Here is a 24,801-nt window from a genome sequence, read left to right on the forward strand (position 1 = left end):
CAGCATGGTTGGTTGGAGAGCATAAAATTACTGAAACACTAAAAAATCTAAATAGACCCCGACAGCATGATGAATTGGTATTTCAGTGTTTCTACTAATTACAACAGCCAAGCAAGCAAAACCTGGGACTAATTGTTTTAAAATTACAGGTTTTACTGCAAAGATGAACTAATGGAAAAATAAGATTTGGAAGGATTTTTTTCTCATTTATCAAGTGTTGTATAATGTTACGCTTACAGTAACAACCTAGGGTGTCTAAACAGAACAAAGGAATATTAAATAACCCAGCCAGGACTAAATGACAAGCTTCATCCTGTTGTCTTCATCCTAGCATTGCATATTCAAAGTATGTGACACCGTGTGCTGTCACCATGCTTGTGAGCTCCTGTGAAAAAAAAAAAAAAGCCATTAACCACTGCGCCGTTTGACCCTCCCGTCATCAGACACGTAAAATCCATCAGGCCGTCGGTGCAGAAAGAGAGCGCGATCCTGTCATTTGTGTAACGTCTGCACCGCAGTGTGAAGTTTGCCATCCTGCCCGCTTCCCTTCCCTTTGAGAGAGCCGTGAGTGATTTCTATCAAATATGCTGCTTTGCAGCCCTCAAAGTAATGACAGAGACATAAACAGCGTTTTCTATTCATGGTTTAGCCTCTATGTATGGCTTTTATTTGGCCTTGGTGGCAAATGTCTCGCTGACAAATGCTTCAGCGAGAGGACATGCAGTGAGCTCGATTCAGCTGCTTGTTGAACGCAAGATGAAATATAAAATCCTGTTTTCCGTTGACCAAATTCAGAGGTTTCCTTTGTGATTTCTGGAATCTTTTCGGCAGTAATTAATCCCAGAAGGCTGAGTTTGCTTCAGATTTGTAGCCACTGGGAATAAAAGTCATTTTTTGTTTTGTTTTGTGTCCATGCAGGAGTTCATGCTGTTATTTTTTTCTTGCTTGGAGGCACAGGTAGCCTTATCTGGAACGCTGTTTGTGGGGTATGATTGTGGCCGGTTCATCTGTCACAGTTACCACTGCTGGACACGTTTGGAGGTCAGCGAGAGGTAAAGTCTTTACCCTCGCGTTGATTCCCAGTGACACCCGGTGGAGCCCTGCGTGTCCCTCTGACAGAGGCTGCAGCAATCTATTACACACACACCCGCTACCCTTTAGCCTAAAATGTATTTGCAAAATACCAATTTACTCTCCCCCCCTATCAGCCGGCTTTGTATAATTATTTAGGGTTGACATAAAGCACTCAACTTCCATTAGCAGGTTTCATTTTTGACAGGTTAAGATCTGTCAGATAAAATAATGGAGTTTAGCAACGTGACTGTCTCAGTCTCAACAAGCCCTCAGCCTCTCATTAAGCTCCACTGTTTGCACCTGATCTGAAACCCCTAATATCGCCACCAGCTTCAAAGAAATGAGTTCAGCTTTAGTCAAGCCTCACTTCCACCTCATATCAACATCATTTGTCATCTCTCTCTTTTTTATAATTTGCTCAATATTAACAAATTAAATGAGTTTTTTTTCCTTTCCTTCGTATCCCCTCGCAAACTTTTCTGAGAAATTATAGGTTTCTATGGTTGACGGGACAAAGCGGGACAAATAAATCAATACGAGGCAAATGAAAGCAAATTGAATCTATTAAAGGAAAATTACTGGGAGAACAGAAACGAAACGCGGTGGAAACCAGAGTCACGGCTGCGGACAATTAATGACAGTGAGAGCAAAAGGTGCTGGCTCATTAAGCTGGGCCAAAAGCAGACCAGAACAAACCAGTCTGAGGAAGACTTCCCCTCTTACCTGCGCCCTCCCTTCCCTTACCTGAGGAGTGCCGAGCAGCGGGGGACCTTCAGATCAATGCGAGCCAGTGAGGGGGGCTCTCCCGGGCAGAAATGAGTAATTAGCACTAATTAGTGGCAGTGATTAACCACACAGGGGAACGTGGGGGCCGGAAGGGAGCAGATTGATAGAGCTGGCCCTCCTAACCCATAGAGGCTCCACTGCATCTTAAGCAGGGCGTTGTGGGGGGTGCGCCAGGATGTGGCTGCCAACCAGATGCTAAAACAGCCATAAATAAAAAGGTGGATCGTGCGTCGAGGATCCCTTAAAGACATTTTGACAAAAACAGGCTGAGGACTGCTGCTACAAATCAGAAATTATCAATTCTTCCCCCCAAAGGCAAAGGGATTGAACTTGGACTTGGAGCCAAAAGTCATTTCAAGGAGATAATTTGACCGATTCTAAGCTCATAAGTGGAAGATGTGTCCACCTGGCATACTTTGTACCAAACTGAAGGTGGACAAGCTCCACCATGTGTCCACCAACAGTCAGGGTGGCAGAGGGTGAGAAAACGAAACTCAAATCTTGAATCAAACTTTTCCAGAATCCAACTCAGTCCGTTTTTAGCACACAAAAAAATTCCAATGAATTCATGTCGAATATGTCTACTGTGGTCAAACCACTAAAAGAGATGAGGAAGATGGGTGGACTGATGCATAAAGGATAGAGAAGACACTGGATGGATCGAAGGACGGACACACAATGGCTGACTGACGGATGGATGAGGGACAGTAGACAAGCTGACAAATGGATGGATGAATGGATGGCCAAGTGGATGGACAGATGGATGAACAATCGAATGATGGACAGATTGATGGATAAACAAACAAGTACATAGAGGGATAGATTAATGTAATGTACAAACATGCATATGAATGAATGGACACATGGATGAACAAACTCATAGATGGATGAATGGTTGGATGACAGTCAAGCAGATGGATGGACGGATGAATGGACAAACAAGCAGATTTACGGACATATGAACAAGCGAATGGGTGGAAAGATGGATAAATGGATGGATAGACAAGCAGATGGACAAATGGACACGTGAACAAACTCTTGTTCACGTGTCAATGGATGGATGACAATCAAGCAGCTGGTTGGATGAATGAATGAACAAGAGGAGGGATGGACGAACGCACAAACAAGCACACAGGACAGATGGATATACAAACAAGCAGGTGGATGGATGGAAAGATGAATGAACAAGCTGATAGACAGATGGATGAATGGACGAACAAACAAGCAGATGGACAAATAGATGGAAGGATGTGAAAGCAGATTGTCGGACGGACAGAGGGATGGATGAACAAGCTGATAGATGAATGAAATGATGGATGGAAAAGCAGATGGACAGACAATCAGATGTATGGACAGATGAATGGACAAACAAGTCCATTCATCTGTCCATAGATACATGAATGAAAAAAGCAGATGGACAATCAATGAAGCAGATGGATGGAGACACTTTTGGACTAAAGTGTAGAAACCCTAACAGGTGAAAACTGGAAACAATAACATATTCAGACTTTTAAGAAAACATCTTATTTTTCAGAGAAAATTCAATTTATTTGTTCTGGTCCCAAACTCCTGGTGTTTGAGAAATATATATACACACACACACCCACGCACGCACACACACTCCCCAACACACTTCATATTGCCTTCTTCAGCTCCACTTCCTTTTACTTGTTTACTGTAGGAAACTGAATGGTAATGGACCCCGTTCTGCTCTGCCTCGCTGCCTCGCAACAGAAACAAGTTCCATTGTTGCTGAAAAATCTATTAAATCTAATCAGTGAACCACGACGTCCCAAACTGAGCAATACTCACTCCTCAAGTGAGATGACCGACCCTCTGACCACCTCGAAAAATTGGGTGGTCCAGGACAAAAACAGGAGAAGAAAGTGAAATTCTGCGTACATCATGTCTGTACACGGCCACAGCTGATCGACCTCAGAGGGACGGAGAAGCGACATCTACAGACCAAACAGAGCTGAGTGAATAAAGGCCACTCATTATTGCATTTACAGCAGTGGTTCTACCAAAGAGTAGACCCGGAAACGGGTCATCAGACTTAGGAAAACTCCAATTTTATTTCTTAAAGCAAAACAGCCAGAGGTGAATCTCCTTTTCAACAATAACTTTTAATTAGAAAAAGTTTTTTTTTTTTTTAAATCTCACTAAAACATTATTTCTTCACTGTTGACATCTGAAGGTCATCAGAACTGACTTGGTGGAGAAAATGGGAATAAGCAATACTAATAAACAAATCCCTTCACTGGGTAAGTGGTGCTCATACAGAGCTTTTGAAAACGAGTCACCCCCTGGGGTGTTTTACCCTTTTTAGTGCTTCTGCAAATTAATCATGATCAATAAAATTTGGCTTTTATGACAGAAATTAATAAAAACTCTTTAATGTCGACGTGAAAAGAGATTTTGACAAAATAATGAAGTAAATAAATGAATAAGTGACCCTGACTTAATCCTAGAAAGGTTCTTCAGGTGATAGAAGCTGGACTTTGTAATTGTCTCTTTGTGTCTCTGAAGTGTAGCTGTAATAACTGGATGTAAAGAGGAATAATCAAGAGTCAGCACAAAGCTTCAGTTTTGTTTCTGTTCATCTGAAGAAAGTTATGCCACCTTCACACATTGATTTGTTCTAAGCATCTATTCGGTGCTTGATTGCTTTGTAAAGTTATGATTGATCCTGTAGATCACATGTGTCAAACTCAAGGCCCGCGGGCCACATGTGGCCCGCTACGTCATTTTATGTGGCCCTCTCCCCCCACCACCGTTTTACAGCCCCATTGATTGACTTAAAATAGGTTTTGAGCACGAATTGACTACAAACTACATCTCCCACAATGCCTTCCGGTTGTTACCAGCCAACATTACGGCTTCTCGCCACTAGAGTGCAGCAGAGTCACCTCAAGCTGATTATTAATTTTCCCAGCTAATAAAACTGAAACATCGACAAGCTAACAAGCTAAAGAGCGAAGTTCCGTGATGTTTCAATCGAGGACTTTTACCGTCTACTGCCCCCTGATTTGATGCCACAGCTTCGACTCCATGCAGCTCGTGTTTTGTCCACGTTTGGAAGCACCTATCTGTGCGAACAAATGTTTTCAATAATGAATTTAAACAAGACCAAGCACAGATCGTGCATTGCTGACGAAAACCTACACGCCATTTTGCGGATTGCCACAGAATAGAACTAAAACCAGACATGGACAAACTGACCAGGGGAAAACGGTGCCAGACATTCGGCCAGAAAACATTGGTAAGCACGAACAAACTAAATTTAAATAGAATGAATGTAAAACCAAAACGCAGTATACTGGAATATGCATATAGTTTATTGGTTTTGCTTGTGTTTTGTTTATTTACACAACACAACACAATGAGGATGTGTGTGAGTTGGTGAAAGGGTGAAGAGGGATCAGCTTTGTGTTCAAGGACAGGCAACATCACTTATTGTTTTGTTCTTATGTGAAATACATGTTCGTTGTGTAATAAATAACGAAAAAGTTTTGTGAATGAAGTTGAGAGTTAATATCAAAACTTGTTTTTATTCTTTGTCTGCTTATCTTTAACGCAGACAAAGAATAATTTTCCCAGCAAATAAAACTGAAACATCGACAAGCTAACAAGCTAAAGAGCGAAGTTTAGCTGAGCAGTTTAAAAATACTGAGCATATTTTTAAACTGCTCAGTTTAAAAATATTGTAATTTCTAAACTGAGCAGTAATTTTACATCCATGCAAACTCAAATGTAATATTTAAAACTTGAATACATAAAATCAGTTATTTAACAATATGAGGTGTTGTTTAATTTATTTTTAACATTGTATTTTCATACATTTATGCTAGGGTTGCCCAAGTCTAGTTTTCCAGACCTATCACTCTGCAACTTTAGATGCGTTCCTTGACTCATTGACTCATTCATAGGCCTCTACAGAACTGAGTTGCTGCTAATGAGGGAAGTCAACTTTTTGTCCGGGGTATGTTTTAGCAGGGATGCATCTAAAAGTTGCAGTCTGGAGGACTGCACTTGGGCATTCCTGATTTATACCGTCAATGTGGCCCGTTGAGGGTGGCCAATATGCTGAAGTGGCCCTTGGTGAAATTGAGTTTGACACCCCAGCTGTAGATCATCAGCATCGTTATTGTAATCTAACTGTTATAATCAGTGCTAGCGGGAGCTTATACATATTAAACAAGAGGGGGGTCCAAAGATGGAACCTTGGGGTACTCCGTATGAGACTTTTGTCCGTTCCAATGAAAAGTCGCCTATTGACATGAAGAAGTCCCTGTTATTTAGTTTGGATTCAAACCAGTCAAGTACTGGACCAGAGACTGACCCAGTTCTTCAGCCATCTAATTAGAAAAAAGTAAAATGTCTGAATATAACCCACATTCAAGCTCTGGTCAAATAAAGCTTTTTAGCCACCATTCATTTTACAACCATAATTATTCTTATCTGTTAATTTTCCTGATCTGGTTTTGTTTTCCATCTGTATTCTGTTGAAGACAGAAAAAAAGGGAAATAAGATCTTCACCTTGAATCAGAATAAAAACTCTTCATAAATGCAGCTTTAAAGAGAAAGACTTTCAGGCTCCGCTGGCTCAGTCATTTGACATTTAGGGTTTAAAAAGCACTTACTTCCAAATCTAAACCCTTTCACCTTTAGCAGCGTGGTGCAGAGCTTAAAAGTCACATTTATTTAAGGTACTTAAGGTCAACAGTATGCAGGAATATATCCCCTTTAAATAATAGTTGAGGTGTCATGTGGTAATTTTAGGTTATTAGAAAATAACAATGGTATGTGTAGGGGAAAAATCCCTCAAACAGGATGATAGTGATGTGTTTAAAGCACCTATTTTAGGATCTGCAGAGGGACTGATGCATTCTGAAACTAAAACTCACTTACTTTGTGCTTTGTTCCTAATGTCCTTCAAAAATCTGACAGTAAAGACTCTTAAGAATGTTAACATTAAGGGAATGATTGAATAAAAACAGACAATCTGTGAATCATGCAAGTCAAACAACTAAAACTTGACCATGTTAGCTTTTGTTATAGAAAAAAGGAAGCCAAGCAAGCAGAAACCTCAAGAATTTAACTGTGTGTAAAAAAAAATAAAATAAAAAGAAAGTAACTGATGCATAAAGACAGACATGCTGCTGCTCTTTGTGTTCAAAGCAGACAGAAATCTTTAGTGGAAAGTACTGAAGATGAGAATGCTATCACAAGCAATGCTCTGGGTAAAAGTTAGACACAAATGATGTGATAATAATAATTTTAATAATTTAAAACAATTTTGAACCATGGTAAGGTGGGAAACTGACAGAAATCTACATTTTGCAAGGTGAATTTCTATCCCAGAAGTCCTCTAGAGAAGATAGACTAACTATCGTATTCTTTACTTTGAGCCCAGTTATGTTTTTATAGCTAGCTATATCTCTAATAAAGGCTAGAAACACATTGTGGACTACAGTCAACCACAAATAGCTAAATTCTGCAACTTGAAAACCTTACTGTTCATTAATATGCAGTGGAAAGAGCCTTAGCGCTACGGTAAAAGCTAATGTTGAAAGTCTTTTTAAGTCAGGTTTATTTCAAACCTGTTTTCTTTGGAAACTTTTTTAATAAATAATATATTAGGGCAACTTTAAGGGCTTTAAAATCCTCCGACGCTTGTTTCCAGCTAATTTCCAAACCAAAAGGTATTTTATATTTTTTTTCAAACTACTAACTCAAAGCTTTCAGGAAATATTTCCGAAATTGGTTTGCTGATTTTTAGTCTACTACAGTTGCACAAACATTAACTTTACTTTGCTGGAAATACATTTTGAAGATAGTCTTGTTTGGAAACTGTATTTTCCTTGTTACCGAGGCTCAATTTCTGAGCCAAAAAGAAAAGTTTGTTACATCTTATTATTTATAAACTTTTGAGTTAATATCTTGGAAGAAATGTTACAACATTTATGTGCAAAAATATAACAAAGACTTGTTGACATGAGCTCTGAGCCGTTATTGTTTATTAAAAGCATAAACAGAAAAGGGCAATGAAGATAAATATGTGGGAACATCAAACCTCTAGTTTGCAGAAACTTGTGCAGTTTCCTGATGACCAACTGCCAAACTCATCCCAACCGAACCGAGACCATTATGTGCCCTCCTGCACCTGATTAAATGTGGAAACTTGTTCCAGCTTGTCCTCCCTCTACAAACCAAAAATACCTGACACAGCAGCTTCTCTGGCAACACTGTCAAATTACTCTAAACTTATGAGACCCAACAGGCTTCTGATTATAAATCTCCAGGCTGGACAGGTCAGAGGGGATGCCAGTGGCCTGTGGTATCTGGTTTATCCACTGATCAGTTTCAAGTATCAGGAAAAGTGCAGCAAACGTTAGAAACTGTAGAAACTGATTCAAAGATATTCACATAGCTTTTGTTTGAAGTGTCTGAAACTTTGGTTTTCTTATTAATGAAGGTAAAAAAAAGTATTCAGAGACGCTTCAAGCACAGACTCCCTGTTTTGACCAGCAGCCATAATTGTTCAGGGAAGCTGCTGCAGGATTTGGGAGCAGCTGAACGGCCGCGTCAGCAGGACTGCTGTGGCCACTGGGGAGACGACAAAGGCTCACTGTTTAATGGTTTTGACCCAAATGAGTATCGTAGAGCATGTTTTTTAATTCAGCCATTGTTCACATAAATACACAAAAAGATAAACAGCAGCTTTAAAGATAACAGTAAAGGAAAGAAAACAGTGTTTGGTTTCAGGTCCAATTCAATTCAGTTTACGTATGTCGCCAGTGTAAAAAGGTAAAAATTAAATTCAGTTAAATCATTCATACATATGTTCCAATTGACCAATCAACAATGAATCAAGTTAAGTTTAATATTCAGTTTGGTTAGAAAGTTTTCTCTCTATGGAAACCCAACAGATTGCATTTAGTCACTTTCATTCCCTTGTTGAATTTGCAGCAATCTCTCATACCGACCATGCATGTGGCGACAGTGAAGAGGAAAACAGCAGATTCAGAACCTGGCTGAATGTGAACAGTCATCTGTCATGACCGACTGAGAAGACGGAGCAGACAAACCAAAAAAAGCAACGGAAATATAAGTGGGTTTTATATTCAAAAGCAGAAAAGACACAAAGTAATTGCTTTTTTATTTTTGCTCAGATTTAAACTGCTTGGCTAAACTAAAAGTTTTGTTTTATTGCTTCAATACACAGTGTAGACATTTTGTAACCAACAGCTCTTTTTTTTTTAAGTAAACATGAATTTAGTCACTAGAGCCAGTTAAACATGGGAGATGCTTATTAAGAGTCGTTCTTGTATTAGAAACTGAAATTAAACGTAGACTCTGGGTTTGAGTATCACACTCTTCAACAGCAAATGAAAGCTGAAATTGAAATGTAAAAATCTCAAGCAGAGCTGAAGGTGTTGTTTTTAATGAAGTGACTCACATGCGCTCGTTCCTCCACCAGGCTTGAAAACAAATGACATGATAACCGCACGACGGGACCGGCTCACCGGCTCCGCCAGCTTTTGTGACAAAACAAGCGGGACGCTTGATTTTAAACATCAATGACTTTAATTAGTGTCATTCCACAATCACCAATAATAGTTGTGAATGTGCGGGGCTGAGAGTCCCTGACAGCCTCTGAGATCTGTGGCAAAGCGAGAAGGGGTGTGTGTGCATGTGTGTGTGCAGGGGGGGGGGCTCTTAACAAGATAAGCCCTGAAATCAGCGAGCCCAAAGGAACAGCACCTGAACAAGAGTGCTGATGAAAATGACGGTGTCGACCTGCTTGGAAACAACTGGAGTGTTGTTCACACGTCTTATCGTGAGAAGAGCCAACAACACCAGGAGCACCACGGCAGATAATTCCTGTCACTAGTACAGCAGGAAAACAGGGATCTTCCTTTTGTTTGGAAAAGATTCGACAGAATCCGTGGAAAAATCCAGGAAAGATCCAGAGAAAAACATTCAAACATGGAAACGGATAAAACAGACAAGCTAATGCTTATTATAGAACAAAAGGTGGACTGAATGCTTTAATTTATTTTATTTTCCCATGCTCTGGAAAATTTTATTTTATTTTTTTTTTCATTTTATAGTTTCTGCTATAATTTGAACGGCTATGTACAAAAACAAATGTTTAATACCTACATGTGAAAAGCATCTTCTATTCTACATTTCTAAGCAAACAGAAATGTGGTAAAACCCTGAATTACTAAGGGAATAATAAATGCATCCAAAACCAAAAAAATTACAAGACGTTTCTGAAATGAGGAACAAATGTTAGTCTGTACTTGTGTAACACTTTATCAAGTCCAGAGAACTCCAAAGCACTTCATATGAGCTTCATGTCCAATTAATCATCAGAATCAATAAAACAATTAATAGTTCACATAATGTAGATAGTATTACGTCACTAATTTTAAAAAAACTCATTACCACTTTGATTATTGTGAATTGTTCAATAGTTTTAATTCAGTGACATTTACATTAATGAGTCTGTAGAACAATGCATTTGAATGCTAATGGTGAAACGCATTGCATTAAACCACATGGCCTGTACAAGTTTGATTTTGAGTTTTTCTTACATAGGACACATCAACTTCCTTGCAGTAAAACCATTTTAGTCCTAAAATGATCTGGTTTAAAGCTTATTTATAACAATTTTTCTCTCATGAACATTTCGCCACAGTTTAGACCCTTTGTACACACTCTGGAAATGACAGAGATGACTGGAAAGACATGAAAAACTGAAACATCATTCAGATAGAAACGTTGGACCCATTTATTCTAGTTTGTTGACACCAACGCCACCTACTGGTGTAGAATAAATCATTATAGCTTATCTGAACCCATTTAGACTAAGATTTGACATATTTCCTCAAAACATGCAGGGCAGAATGGCAGCATTTTTTATGTCACAGAAAGTGGCGAAAAGGTTTGTACGGCAAAAAATTCAGAAGATTTAACTTACAAAAAGGCAACTGCAAAGGTCTGAGTTGAAACTGTATTTCTGAGGTAAGAAAACTTCAAACTGGGACAGAATAGCTGCACAGTTAGCAGAAAATTAGTTGGTATAGCTTTAATATTCCTTAATAATAATAATAATTTCTGAACATTAATGAAAAACAATTGCATTCAAATGCTAAATTGGTTTGATTTTCACTTTAACATTTGAAATTTTTGGACAGAACTGAAGCTCGGAGGGAGGAAAGAAATATCCAAGCCCACAGAAAATGTTTGATAGTTATTGGACTTTTTATGGGATTTGTTGACAATAAGAAAAATACAGACTCTCACAAGAGTCATCCATAAAAGAGATACTTCAAGCCAAACAATGGAATGACCTTGGCTGAAAACCCACTTTGCAGAGGACAAACAGAACAAATGGAGAGGCTTTTATGTTTGGAAGCAGACGGCAGTGTTCCTACAACGCCTGAAAGACCGACTGGTTTCAATTTCCTCCATCCTGACAGCCTCACAACTTTGAATCAAGGTGGCTTTTACAATAGCTGCACATTCAGCTTCATATCATATGTTCCCCACAAACAGAGATCCTATAAAAACACAAAGATAACATGGGGTACTGCATTAGAACAATCACCAGAGAAAAAGGCCTAAAGTGATTTAAACACAACAGAAGTTAAGTCAGTCTGGTTAGTATGAGCACAGTTGGTGGAAGAGATGAAGGAAACGTTCAAGAGCAGTTGTGACACTCATTGAATTACATGTTGACAGCTCTGTGTTAGCGAAGAGATGAAAGCAAAATGAGATTTTCAAAAGTGAATATGGGAAATGATGGTATTGCTTTCTCCACATTGTCAAAGCTGACAGTGCTATTACCATCACTGTAACGTCAGGTGGTGGCATATAGTATCCAGTTAGAAGGAAATCAGCAGACGGATTTTGAATATTGATTGTGTTTCGGGGAAGTAAAAGGCGAAACGGGGGGAAAACCCTATAATTAGAGTGGGAGAGGAGTGAAAATGTTCAAAACATGGAGGATTGGTACAATAAACCTGATGATAAAGTTAAGCAACCATCAACAGTGGTGGCATCGTGAGTGGTACGATCAGTAAGAAGAGTGAATGAAAGTCAGAATATACAGGACGTCTCATAAGTTATGTTTCCATTGACTGTAAAATTGTACAAATTGGAATTATGAAAATAAATGTGCTTAATGGATAAATTTGAAAGTCAAATTGAAATTTGTGTATTTTGCAAATCTGCAATTTAAACACATAATCAACAACTGGATGTTACTACTGGCAGAAACAACAAAGAGGACGATAGGAAGTGGTAAGAGGATGATGTCGCGGTCTGTTTTTAATGACTTATCACATGAACAAACTTATTCAAGTGTGATTTTAATTGTGTTCTTCAATTGCAAAATTGTGCTTCTTCGACATAAGTGGAATATCAACAAAATTTTGCGCACAATTTTGTGACATTGTCACTGGTCTACCACACCTCAATCAAATTAATAAATTACTCCCTTCGTATGCAGTCGAGGTGTGTATCCAAATCCAAATAAGTAAGATGCACTACAAATTAAAAACAAAATAGTTTTTTTAATTGGTGATCTAATTCATTACGAGACAAACTTACCAAACCAACCTGGTGAAAGTAAACTCCATCCTGGTGTCAAGTTAGGAATTAACTGTGATTGATCCATATGTTTTGTTCGCACCCCACACTGACTAATACCCAACAAGCAGAATAAGAAATCATCTAAATACACCCTGTTTAAGAACATAAAGTCGGCAATAAAAATCTCAAAGAGCAAGAAATTATTAAATATTTTAAAGGAATTCAATAAAAGATGAGAAAAAGAAGAAAAACCATTGATGCCTAACAATCTGGAAAGCCAAACTTGATACGCATTTTCATTCTTATTCAGAAAATCATAAAGTTTTTGGTTATTTTAACTACTAGTAGCATGAGAAAATGTCCATTCCCTCTAAACATCCATCCATCCATCCATTTTCTGTATACCGTTGTCCCTAGTGGGATGCTGGGTCCATCTCCAGCTAACGTTCCGGGCGAGAGGCGGGGTCACCCTGGACAGGTTGCCAGTCTGTCGCAGTCCCTTTAAACAAGCTTTCTATAATATAAAAATACATTTTATTAATTACTTCTTTTTTTGTAAATAGTCTTGTAGATTACTTTTCCACTCTTTAAATGTGGAAACCAATCACAGTCAAAGAACCAACCTAACTATTGTAATAAATGGCCCCAGACTCATGGACATTATATATTCCATTACTGGAACAATTACCATTTTTAATTCTCATTTTTAAAAAAGACAAAATGTCACAGCATACCCTTTAAAAATGCATTTAACAATTGCTTTTAATGATGTCCATACTTTTTATAAATTTTGAATAAAAGCCTAAATTGGGTTTTATTTTAGCTTTCATTTATTACTGAGGTTTAGGAAAGATGTAAGATTTTAAATGTGTAAAAACAAAAATGTGATCATTGTGTTTTCTTTAATTTATTACATTATAAAAAAATAGAAAACAAATATTGCCTTGGTAGCTTAATAGAATAATCTTCAGTGGATGCAGGGAAGCCAAGGGCAGTAAATGAGCTTAATGTGCCTTAAAATGGATTAATCTTCTATAACTAAATGAAAACCAAGAGTACTTCATCATTAATGCATGCAAGGAATAGCAAGTAAAAAGAAAACTTATTAAAACTTAGGCTGAAACTTCTATAAGCGAGTCGATACTTTTAAAGTGCAAGAGGGAAGAAAAAAATCACTCAAGACAAAAAGACAAATGACAAAGTAGTCTTATTATTCCAGGACTGTGTGGTAATATATTATCTCTTCATTAAACATTTGTGTTGGATCTCCGCTCTAATTAGTTGGCTTACTTGTCTCTTTACGCTGGAAGTTGTGTCACTTTCAGGTAGAGCCGTCAATGAGCCTGAGAGGCGATTTCAGAATGAATTTGTCGCTGCATTTGGTTTGACATTTCTCTCTTCGCTTGCTCAAGACGAGGCATACGTCGACATTTAGGACGCCCAAACTGTTCACATGGTGTAATGTCTGCCAGCCTGACAAACAGCAGCTCACTCAGCCAATAAAATGAACAGGAGAACATCCAGGCTCTCCTGTCAGCTGCCTCAATATCAGCATATTGAGTGCTTCCTGCTCTGCCTTCAATACTCCAGTAAACAAGGACACTGGGAAGGATTGTCCCAGTCCCGTCTTACGTCACCATTGGATTGTTTGATGGTTTTCTACAAAACTACCCATCAAAGGTTGGATTTTGCAGAAAATTCCTGACCCTTCACATCCCCAATCAGTGGGAGGTGTCCCTGCAGACTGGGGGCATTTCGGCACATCTTGGTGTGTTCTCACACCTGAGAGAGTGGTAGAATCGCTTTCATAGGCGACCATAGTTGCAACATTTGTTACATTTTCAGCTGCTGTGGTTCATTTTAGTTGTATTTACCCAGAATGCCCTGTGCTGTAGTCCACTTCCTGCTTTTGGAGCGGTCTCCGGTCCACTTAGCATTCACATATGAATTCAAACCGCACCAGAGTTCACTTAGACCTAATTCACTTTTTTTTGTCCACTTCAGAGTTTGATTACACATTCACATCTCCCAAAACGAACCAGACTTCCTAGGCAAATGGACTGGAGTTTGATCACAGCGGACTAAAAATAACCTGTGTGCATGTAGCCTTAGATTACCTGATAGTTTGGAAATTTGGAGATTACATTGGTGTGATTAATTTGTCACTCTTCTTATGTGGACTCATGAACGCTAGGCACAAAAGCTTCAAGATAACATACTCATGAGGAAAACATTTTCAGAATATCTTTTAGAACATCTTTTGTTTTTTCAACCGGATGTTACCTGCTCCTACTTAGATGGCTTAGTTTTTGTTAAAACCACTGAAGGTTGGGCTAGATGGGATGTCATTCCATCATATTCTTAAAAAAAGAACAATTTCTTCCAGTAAATGTTTGATTCTGCACCTGTACTATTCAGAATTTCTATGGAGGGCAACTCTTTATTCCTACAAAATGATATCCTAATTTTTCCGCTCTAATGATCCAATATGCTTTATTAAACTACTTGAGGTTTGTGAACTTTAAATGGCATTACTGACCACTAACTAGTGATTAAAGCAGGGTTTATAAACAGTGTGATTTATTGCCGTACAGTTAATACATATTTAAACCATTCAGCCAAACTGCTTGTTCTTTTATATCTGACTGTTTACTATTACCTACCATCAGTGTTTTCATCCATTTAAATTTTTATCTAATTTTTAATCTTATTTTTATGTTTAACTTAAACATAAACTCAGACTGGAGATTGTCAGCCGGCTCCTTCAACTTCTTTTGGCAGGCTGGCTGCATCCAGATGACAAAAGTCTCTCTTTCCTTGTCTTCAGCGAAAAGTTGCAAAGTAGAAACTTTTTATTTTTTGATGCTGGAGTTTTTGCTTTGGCAGCAGAAATGAAAAGTCGTCGTGTTTTTCTACCAGCATGGTGGAAGGAAAACCCTTAAAAAGGTAAATTGTAGTCTGAATTAATTTAAAAAATAGATATTTTTAACTAGGGCCATTAAGAAGGAGAAATTAAATGAATTCATTTTGGAATTCAGTTATTTCTTCTGTAGTGTTGAAATTATAAAATGTTAAATATTTGTTTGGTGCTGCCAAGTCAAGGCTAATTTCAATATAAAATTTCATTAGGCAATTATTTATTGAAACAAATTTAGGTATAAATTCTAGTCCCAGTCTGTCTTGCAACACCTTGAACATGTTTACTACATTAAATCTGGAACATATTACATCATAAATCCATAACATAGAACATACTGCTGCTTATTATGAATGTGATGTTTCTCAGATAAGATCCCAAACCTGTCTTGGCACCTTGAAAACGTACCATGCTTAGGCTGCCAACTTCTTATTTATCCAAAGTCGTATTAATATATGCAACCGTTAGCGTGCTGAAAATGATCCATCGAGTAGCAATAATTAAACTCTCTGTCTCCCTGATAAAGATCTGCCATGGCTGTTGAATCATCAAGCAAAACCAGCGATCGGCTAAATGTCAAAACAGACATTTGTGTCCACAGACTCCGGGTTAATAGCAGCTTATCTTGCGAGCATTTGGTCAACGCCGCTGTGAGCTGCAGAGGTATGCGGTTCTGTAACCCGCCGTGAGGAGGTAAACAGTCAAATTGCCAACATTAGCACGAGAATATCTGCAACAAATTGCTTCTGGCAAGCAGCTCAGCCCATTATCTGATCAGATTTGACCACACATTTTTCAATCCATCCAGCTGACAAAAACAGCACAAGTGGGTAATGTGCCAGGCTGGCTGACCTCGGGCTGTCAGAGCGAGCAGAGAGGTTTCCAGCACTCGGCGGCTCCTCTTTCCTCCCACTTTGGAGTTCTTAAGTCAGGTTCACGCTGAAGACTTCATGAATAAGCCTTAATGTGACAGAGAAATTGGGGATTGCTTTCTGCGTCTGGCTCTGCCAACAGTGTGATGATATCGACGACTAGATGGCGTGAACGCAGAGACTCCAAAGAGCGGATTAGAGAGGGGAGATAAGGCTATCCACTGTAATTAAGCCCTATCTCTGTACAGCCACTGAAGAAAATAAATCACCCTTCAGAGCTTGCCAGTGTTGAAATGCATGAACAATTATTCAGTAATTAATCGTTATACATACAGGCTCCAAACACTAATAGGACATATTTTAACTACAGCATTATAGTACTGCTAAATTAAATTAAATCTGAATGCATTTAAGATCAATGTAATAGATCACCTATTCAACCTTTTTTAATCACTCCAATGTAATTGCATTAGCTCCGTTATCAAGCATTTTATGACGTTCCCCGTGTTAATTTCCAATTGCAGACATGTATAATTGAAAATGGAAATGCATAGGGTGTGGCAGCCGACAAACATGTCCCCTTCTGCTGCGTCCACAAGACTCACATAACAAGTGGCTTTGATTAAACTACAACACTGAGGATTAAAGTTTACAGTTTAACAGAATATTTCTACTATCAAGTCATGTATTTGTTTCATTTCATTTAATAAATAGGTTATTTGTAAGAGCATCAACGCATCAAGTGATTTGATAAAAGCTCTGGTCAAATTTACATACTGCAGTAATGTGCAAAAATCCCATTAACTTGGGGTTTTTAACTGTTCTTTTTTTATAGTGTGGGATGACTACACACCCTAAAACTTCAATTACTCCAAAAATAGAGATGAGAATCTTTCAGAGTCTAGCGATCCGATTCATTTCAGAAACCAATTTTTCTATTTAAACGGTCTACAGATTCTGCCCAAATTATGAGACTGACGAGAGGAACAGACAGTGTAAACAAATATAACATTTATTTAAAACAATCCTACAACAGTTTATATTTAAACAACAATAGGTTTGTCCATTTTTAGGTTAGCTTTGTCCAGCATTAGGTTAGCTTAGCCACATGGCTTTTTCTTAAATAAAAAAAAACATTGAAGAATTATTCAAAATATATACTGTGGACGATGGATTTTTGAGCATTTTTAATTTATTCAGAAATCCCAGGACTAGGAATTGTTTTTCTCTATAGAATACATTTATTTTTGCACCTCTATTTCGTTCCATAAACATGATTTTATAAAAACTATTAAGTTTACTTACTGCAATCAAGTGCATAAATGCCATTAATTTGATGTATGAACTGTTTTTTTCACCTCTTAAATATTAAGAATAGCTCTAAAAACACATGAATTGGGTGTATACAGTTGAATATACAGTGATCCTACAAATATTTCGAGTTCAGCATTCATAGATTTTGCCATCAGATTAGACTTTGGGGCGAAAGACTCGAGACTCAAAGCTTTGAGATTTGGCTTGGAAACGACTAAAACGTGTCTAAAAGAAGCTGAAAAATAAACGACTTATTATTGCAAGTCTGAGTATGAAGTCCTTCTCTAAGAAAAATAAAAGAGCCAAATTCTTTCTGCCAACTTTTAATGTACAAAGAAACTTTAAACTTCTTCCTTTTTCTCACTGTTGGACCCTGACTGGTCACATTCTAATTATAAGGCCATTTTTAAAAAGGCGCCAAACTTATTAAATGTATTTTTACTTTCTGGACACCTGGAAGAACAAGCAGAACAGAATCATCTTTCACTTCTTTTCACCCTTTAATTTCACACTTCTTTTCTTCCAGCTGTTTTAGCAGGTTTTAGCAGGTAGTGTTCCAACGGTTATTTGATCATTTTAGACCAGATCTTTCTCTCATTATGAGGATTTCACACACAGACACATCCTGACTTTAAATAGGGGCTGAATTAATTAACATGCATTTGTGTGCAGCTATAAAAACAGAATCATTTCTAACTTGATTACTGCAACAAGTGCAGCATGTTTTGGGATATTAACATGAAAACCAATTTTTAAAACAAGTTTCAAAAGGACAAAGGTTATACTTTTCTATTTTATAGAAGAAAAACACTTACTTCATCCAAACTGATTTTTCCAACCGTCTAATCAATGTGTAGAAATGAAAAGCATTCCTCGCCAGTAAAGAGCAACAACAAGACTTTTTAATCAAAGTTAAGAGTTTATATCTGGCAAGGCACCGATCAGAAATCGTATCAGCAGATCTATATTTTTTCTTGTGTAGGAATAATAAAATATACCATTCCTAAGAGAAAATAAAAGGAATCAAAAGCTTATTCCCTTTTATGAATCAAAACATTGCATCAGCTGTTTTATGATGCAGTTATGGATTGCAAATGGGAATTCTTTGTTTTAAAACATTTAATTAGAGCCAAGTCCTATTTTGAATCGCAATATCAATGTATGCAGCAGACTGTTTGGATGCAGTAATTGGCAGCAAACCATATTTTACGTGTCCTGTATTCACGCTCTGCATATCAATGATGCATTCTGCCAACTGTCCTTAATGGCAGAGATCAAAGAGTCTGGAGGGGACGTGGTAAGGAAAGAAAAGTCAGGAAAATGTGGGTTAATCCAAGTTAATATTGAATTATTTTCTTGAAGTCATATAGCCCTATTTCTAATGCAGAGGGAAAAAAACTGAGGAACTCACTATTTTGAACACCAATCAGACTCTGGTCAAAGAAAATATACCCAGTGCAAACATTTTGATACATCAGTGTGAACCAATATATTTTTACTTCTTCAGATCTTTAATAATAATAATTAATAATGACCAAAATAAATGTAAATCTGCTTAGAAATTACCTTTATAAATTAAATAAATGATTTAAATTAAAGTATTCATTGAAACAAACATTTCTACAGCTACCAGAAGTTCTCCATTATGATGACAGGGGTATAAAGTAAATGTGCAACTGTAGAAATTAATTTAGCATTGAAAGCAAAGCAGTGATAAGCAGGAATATTGTTAAATTAGAACAGCTGCTTCCTTATATAATTAGCAAAAGAGCGCTTGTATGACTGTACATAAAAATTAATATAATCAACAAAATGGACAACGGTTTGTAGAGGGAGTAAAATTAGCTAATGAGACTATAATGACTTGTGGGAAAAGTGTGAAAATGTACATTATTGGACTAATTATTGTAATTTATGTTTGCATATATTACCCATGTAGCACTCCTAATAAAGGATCCAACTCAGTTAAAAATGTTAATATCACAGATATTTCTTCTATGTCTCCTATATTCCACATAATTTTACCATTAGCGTCTGTTTTTCACTTGAAACCAGACAGTTCTAGATTATTTCTCCACTGTTCTGGTAAAAGTTTGACAGAGGAGCCACCTGAAGATTCTCCACTGTTTAAAATTGATGTTGCTTAAAGCAAAACCAACAGCAGTTATCTTTAAAATTAGATCAAATACAAAAGGCACTACCGGTTCAAACACCTCCATTTCTCAGCTGCATATCTGGCAACATTAACAACTTCAGCAACACGACTTTGGTCAAATGGATTAATTTTCTTTAGTTTGACTTCATTAAAACAAGAAAATGCCTGTGATTTGAAATTTGATTTGCTTGCCATTTGGAGTGTTTAAATCTCCCCGTATTGTGAGCTACATATAATGATTTTACCCAATCTTGACTGAGTTGAGTACAATAAATCAGAAAACCCATCAAAGAACAACTCAAAACCGCTTTTTCCTCGCTTCCTGTGTAGGCTACACACAGATTTGTTGCCGTAGCAACAACAATGCCACTACATGTTTTAGGATTCAACACCAAAAAACACTCAAACATTTTCAACAGAAAGAACAGAAAATTCAGTCCATTACAGTTTTATGTTTTAAGGTTTAATACTTTATTTTGCGATTATTAATAAGGAATCACTGTGGTAGATTAGCGACCGTTGCTTTAGCTAAGCTACCAAAGCAGTGTTAGATTAGCTAATTTAAACACCTGCTCCACTGATAATCTGTCAGTGGTGTGTTGTTGTTTTTTATTTTGTAACTGAACCAAAGAACACCAAATTCCACACCATATCTACATGTTAAGGTTATCAAAGTCAAGCTAGCATAGCTGACCTACTTCCATCTTCCTGGCAAATGTTTTCGTTAATAAAACTTTTCCTGACCTTATTATCTGGTTGTAAAGTGACAATCAGTAGCAAAGCACTTCATCCCTTTTTCTTTTATACAGCAGTTGTCCATTTATGATTTAGTGTGTATAATGAGAACTTAGCTAACACCAATGGTAGTCATCATCAGAGAGCAGCTCTTTGCTCTCCAGCAGGAAAACGTCTGACGTCAGGCTGAAACGGGTCCATATAAAAGTCCAGATTCCTTTTAACACTCTGGGCTAGAATACTGTCACATTCAGAAAAAGCATGTGAGACACCATGACCAACCCAAAAAGATAAAAATCTGCTCCACTTTAATCCACAGCCTGAACGAAAGCCACCCCACTTCCTGGAGTCCAAAACTAAACTTTTCCAGGGAGCTTAAAGATGTGTGATCGCTGCGTACCTGAACATGTCCCCCGGTCTCGTTTCTTTAAAACCTGAAGTGCCTCTCTGCAGAGTTGACTTTCCATCTGGTTTTGTTCCATTTTTAAAGAGAAGCCATGTTGCTTGGAAGCTACAGTATCATTCCAGTTCATGGGTTTTCAGAGAAACTCAGATATTTACTCTCCATTTGACTCTAAACTGCAAACATTCATTGTTACAAGTTGGACAGGAAAATCTTTTGAAGGTCGGCATGTTACATCGAACTGATCCAGAAAAAAAAAAAACTGAACTATTCAACAATCTGCTAGCCTTGATTACATTCTCCGACGGCTCAAACATCCATTCCCCAACTTTTTCCTGTTTTTTTTTGTTTTCACCTTCTTTCCACCTTACCCTGAGGCAGTTGCTGAGTTTGGTAGAAAGAAGGACAGACAAGCATTTTGCCAGGAGCACAGAATCGCTAGATTTAAGTCTGTAACTGCTCGACTCCTCTAGAGAATGACAATCACAAGGAAACAAAGACGGCGTGATGGTTTGACTGACAGCCTTTTATGTCTGTTCACTACAAGGTCAGATGTACCCCAAATAGAAAATGCATGTGAGTGATCCTGAGTTTCTTCAAAGGATGTCCTTCGTTCGGCTTGAATGTTGTATGTTTTGTTAAAATGGAGAGTGTGACTTATGAGTGGCAGCGAGGAGAACCAATCTAAAGTGTCGACATCAAACAAGAAGCCAAGCGGCATCAGAGTCCAATAATCTAAATATAATTTTGTGACTGCCACGACGTCAACTTCAACCTTGTCTCATAAATGTCATAAGGAGGGAATGTTCCGAGGTTAATTTCATCATATTATCAAGAGAATAAGGCAATTACCAACAAATGACAAAAAAGGGCAATTGAGAAGCAATTCTGCGGATAACTGACCGCGATATGTCCTCTCGGCAGGTGGCTATTCATAATACAGCAGGTGATTCATATGAATTATTTCCTACCTGTCATTCACTTTGCTCTGCAGCCAGAGTAATTGTAGTCCTGGAGATCTCACTTTGGCACCTACAGCAGGAGTCTTGGCTGACCTTCCTGGGTGATTCTTTCCAAGCAATTATCTGCAGACATTTTGGGAAAGGAAAGAGCGTAAATATTCCATAAGGAACCGCAAAACAAATATTCTTCAATACAACAGGCTTGTAAAAGCAACAGGAAGTCAAACATGGTTATAGTTGTGATTATTGGGGGGAAAAGAGGTTAGAATCCCCCCTGTAAAGACAAAAGGTGATGAAAAAAGTAAATTTTGAAATATTCCATTTTACCAACAATAAATTATGCACAGAGGACTATAAAACTGACATAAATGGTTCTAAACTTTACCGCTACTCAACATTTAATTACTTTTGTCCATAAATTGAAGCTTCAAGTTGAAAACCAATATTAATATTCATGCTGAAAGGGCAAATAGCAACAAACGGGACACTGGACTTTCTTCAGGTATGCTGCCGTTTGGTGCCGACAGTTTGTTGTTTTAAAAGTCATGTTGAAAAATTAAAACAAGCTCAATAATTTCCATTTCTATGATTTATCGTTTCTCGTTCTACTAAACACTGGATGACTAAAGTCTTCATTTTTTTGGTCTCAACTACCCCTTTGTTTACAAAGACTTCATAATTTATTTTATTTGATGTTTTGTTTATTTAGTTTGGTTATTTAAAATGTCTTCCCGTTCCCATGTTAAATCTTCTTGTAATATTATGCCATTACCATTATATTACTTTAAAATTGTTTCAAAACAACAATATTATCATTTATCACAATAACTTCTGGGACAATTTATCATCCAGCAAAACTCTACATGTTGCTCCAGAATACTTTATTGGTGACACCTCAATACAAATGCTAATTGGGGAATAAATTAGATTCATTTTACATAAACTCAAGCAAAATCCAGAAGAAGAAAGAGTATGAGGCACAACTGAAACCGTGTGTGTCTGTACAATTTGCACCTTTAATGTCTGATAACTAATTTGAAGAAACATTTTGCTTTATGACATGTTGTACTACAGACCCAAGATTATTATTTTTGTAAAATATCACCTAACAGCCAATTACTTGTGCCACTAACTTCCACATGCTGCTTCCACCTGATAAAATTGTGCAGTTCCTCTGGCATTATACTTCTCGTTATCCCCTGGCCCCCAAGAAGCGCATGAACACATCAATCTGCTTTTATTCTGAGTGTTGCTGTTCCTCGTTCTGGTATTTTCCCACATATGCTTATTCAATATCCAGGCGATAAAAACCAGCAAGACCTCAATTTGCCTTGGAACGTTTAATCTCCAAAAGAAAACACGTCCACACAAAGCAGCGAGAAGCTAAGTAACGGCACAGGGTCATTTGGTGCCAATGAAGTATTGGTAAAAATGGGTTTCCATGGAGACTAATATGCTCTCTGCTGAAGACAGAGTGGCGTTCGGGTAGGACTGGAGGGAGCTGTGGGGCACGAAGATAAGTTCGCACAAAGAGACACGATGTCAACACACCTGTAATTAACATGTAGAGTTAAACTCACAGCAAACTGCGTTGGGAATATTTCAATAAAAGCGCTCTTTGAACTAAAACAAGGAACAAATTCAACATGGAGACATCAGAAGGTGGACTGATGTTTGAGAAATAACCAACAAACATTTGTTCATAAAATTAAAGCTTCCTGCATTGTTTGCCTTTTTCACACAAAAACATGTTAGGTGTTATGATGGCATGGTGCACCACTCTTATTAAAAACCCACTTTCCTTCTGTTTTGGATTCTAAGGGAGCCGGTTTATAGCTAATTTTACAGAAAAAAGCCCCTGGATCGTTCATTGGCTCTGCCCAGTAAAACCAAGCACCTGCTGTTTTGCATAATTTAAAAATTTAAAGAGCTCATAAAGAGATTTTTTGTTTCTTTTTTTTCCTTTAGTGCAACATTTAAGTTTTTCACATGCAAAAGTTTTCAATGTTACACAGCCCCTAGTTCCTACTAAAGGACTTTATGCCCCTCCACAGAACACTGACCTCCTGAACAGCCTCATACATCTTGTTTCTAGTTTTTTAATAGTCGCCATGTCACTAACAATTAAACAACTCTGAATTATAGCTGGGACAAGAAAAATACTCAATCAAATACTGATGAATGATTAGAGGCTTCCAAAAGTGTTCACGTCTCTTAATTTTGGATTTCAGGGAAACAGATGGATGATTTTTGAAAAATATTTAAAACAATAAACCTGATAAGTGTGGCATGCTTTTGTATTTAGCCTCATTTAGCACACAACCATTAATGTGAAAAAAATTGCTGAAAACCAAAGTGGGTAAACCTCTAAGTGAAAATGACCAAATTACAGCCAATCCCTGTTGTTAAGCGACTCTTTACTGTTCCGTGGTGTCACTTGCGAACAGGGAGCAAATATATATATATATATATATATATATATATATATATACAGTATATACACAATGTAGCATGGCAGAGGTTACACTGAGCAGAATGTTAATCAATCTGTCATAACTTTAACAGCAGTCAGGATTTACATCACAAAACATGATTCTACATATGAAGTTTGGATGTTGTTACCCTTTAATCTGGTATTTCTGAATCCTGACCTCCCACACTGCATATTCTGCATGTTTCTCCTCTCCAGCAGACCTGATTCAAATGAATGGATCATTATCAGACTTCTGCAGAGCCTGATTAAAAGCCCAAGAGATGACCCATTTATTTGAATTAGGTGTGTTGAAGCAGGAAAACATGTAAAACATGCAGAGCAGGAAGGGGCTCAAGGACCACGGAGCACAAAACATTGCACTAATTAAAAGCTGAGAGATGGGACTTAAATTCAAGTTTTTGTGGTAAACAGTGAAACACAAAATTATGTTGGTGCCCAAATATTTTTACAGTTCACAAAAATTGAATACGACACTCACTT

General features: G+C 37.6%; 1 protein-coding gene across 8 annotated transcripts in view; it reads right to left on the bottom strand.

The window, feature by feature from the left end:
• Positions 1-24,801, bottom strand: part of LOC116735781 (RNA binding protein fox-1 homolog 3-like) — a 551,222-nt gene that overhangs the window by 464,158 nt on the left and 62,263 nt on the right. For all 8 annotated transcript variants that reach the window (XM_032587876.1, XM_032587877.1, XM_032587867.1 and 5 more), the window contains one exon: positions 21,837-21,950. The gene's annotated coding sequence lies outside the window, so the exon portion shown is untranslated. The remainder of the gene's footprint in view (positions 1-21,836; positions 21,951-24,801) is intronic.

Source organism: Xiphophorus hellerii, chromosome 16 (assembly GCF_003331165.1).
Source record: "Xiphophorus hellerii strain 12219 chromosome 16, Xiphophorus_hellerii-4.1, whole genome shotgun sequence".
Classification (NCBI taxonomy): Eukaryota; Metazoa; Chordata; class Actinopteri; order Cyprinodontiformes; family Poeciliidae; genus Xiphophorus; species Xiphophorus hellerii.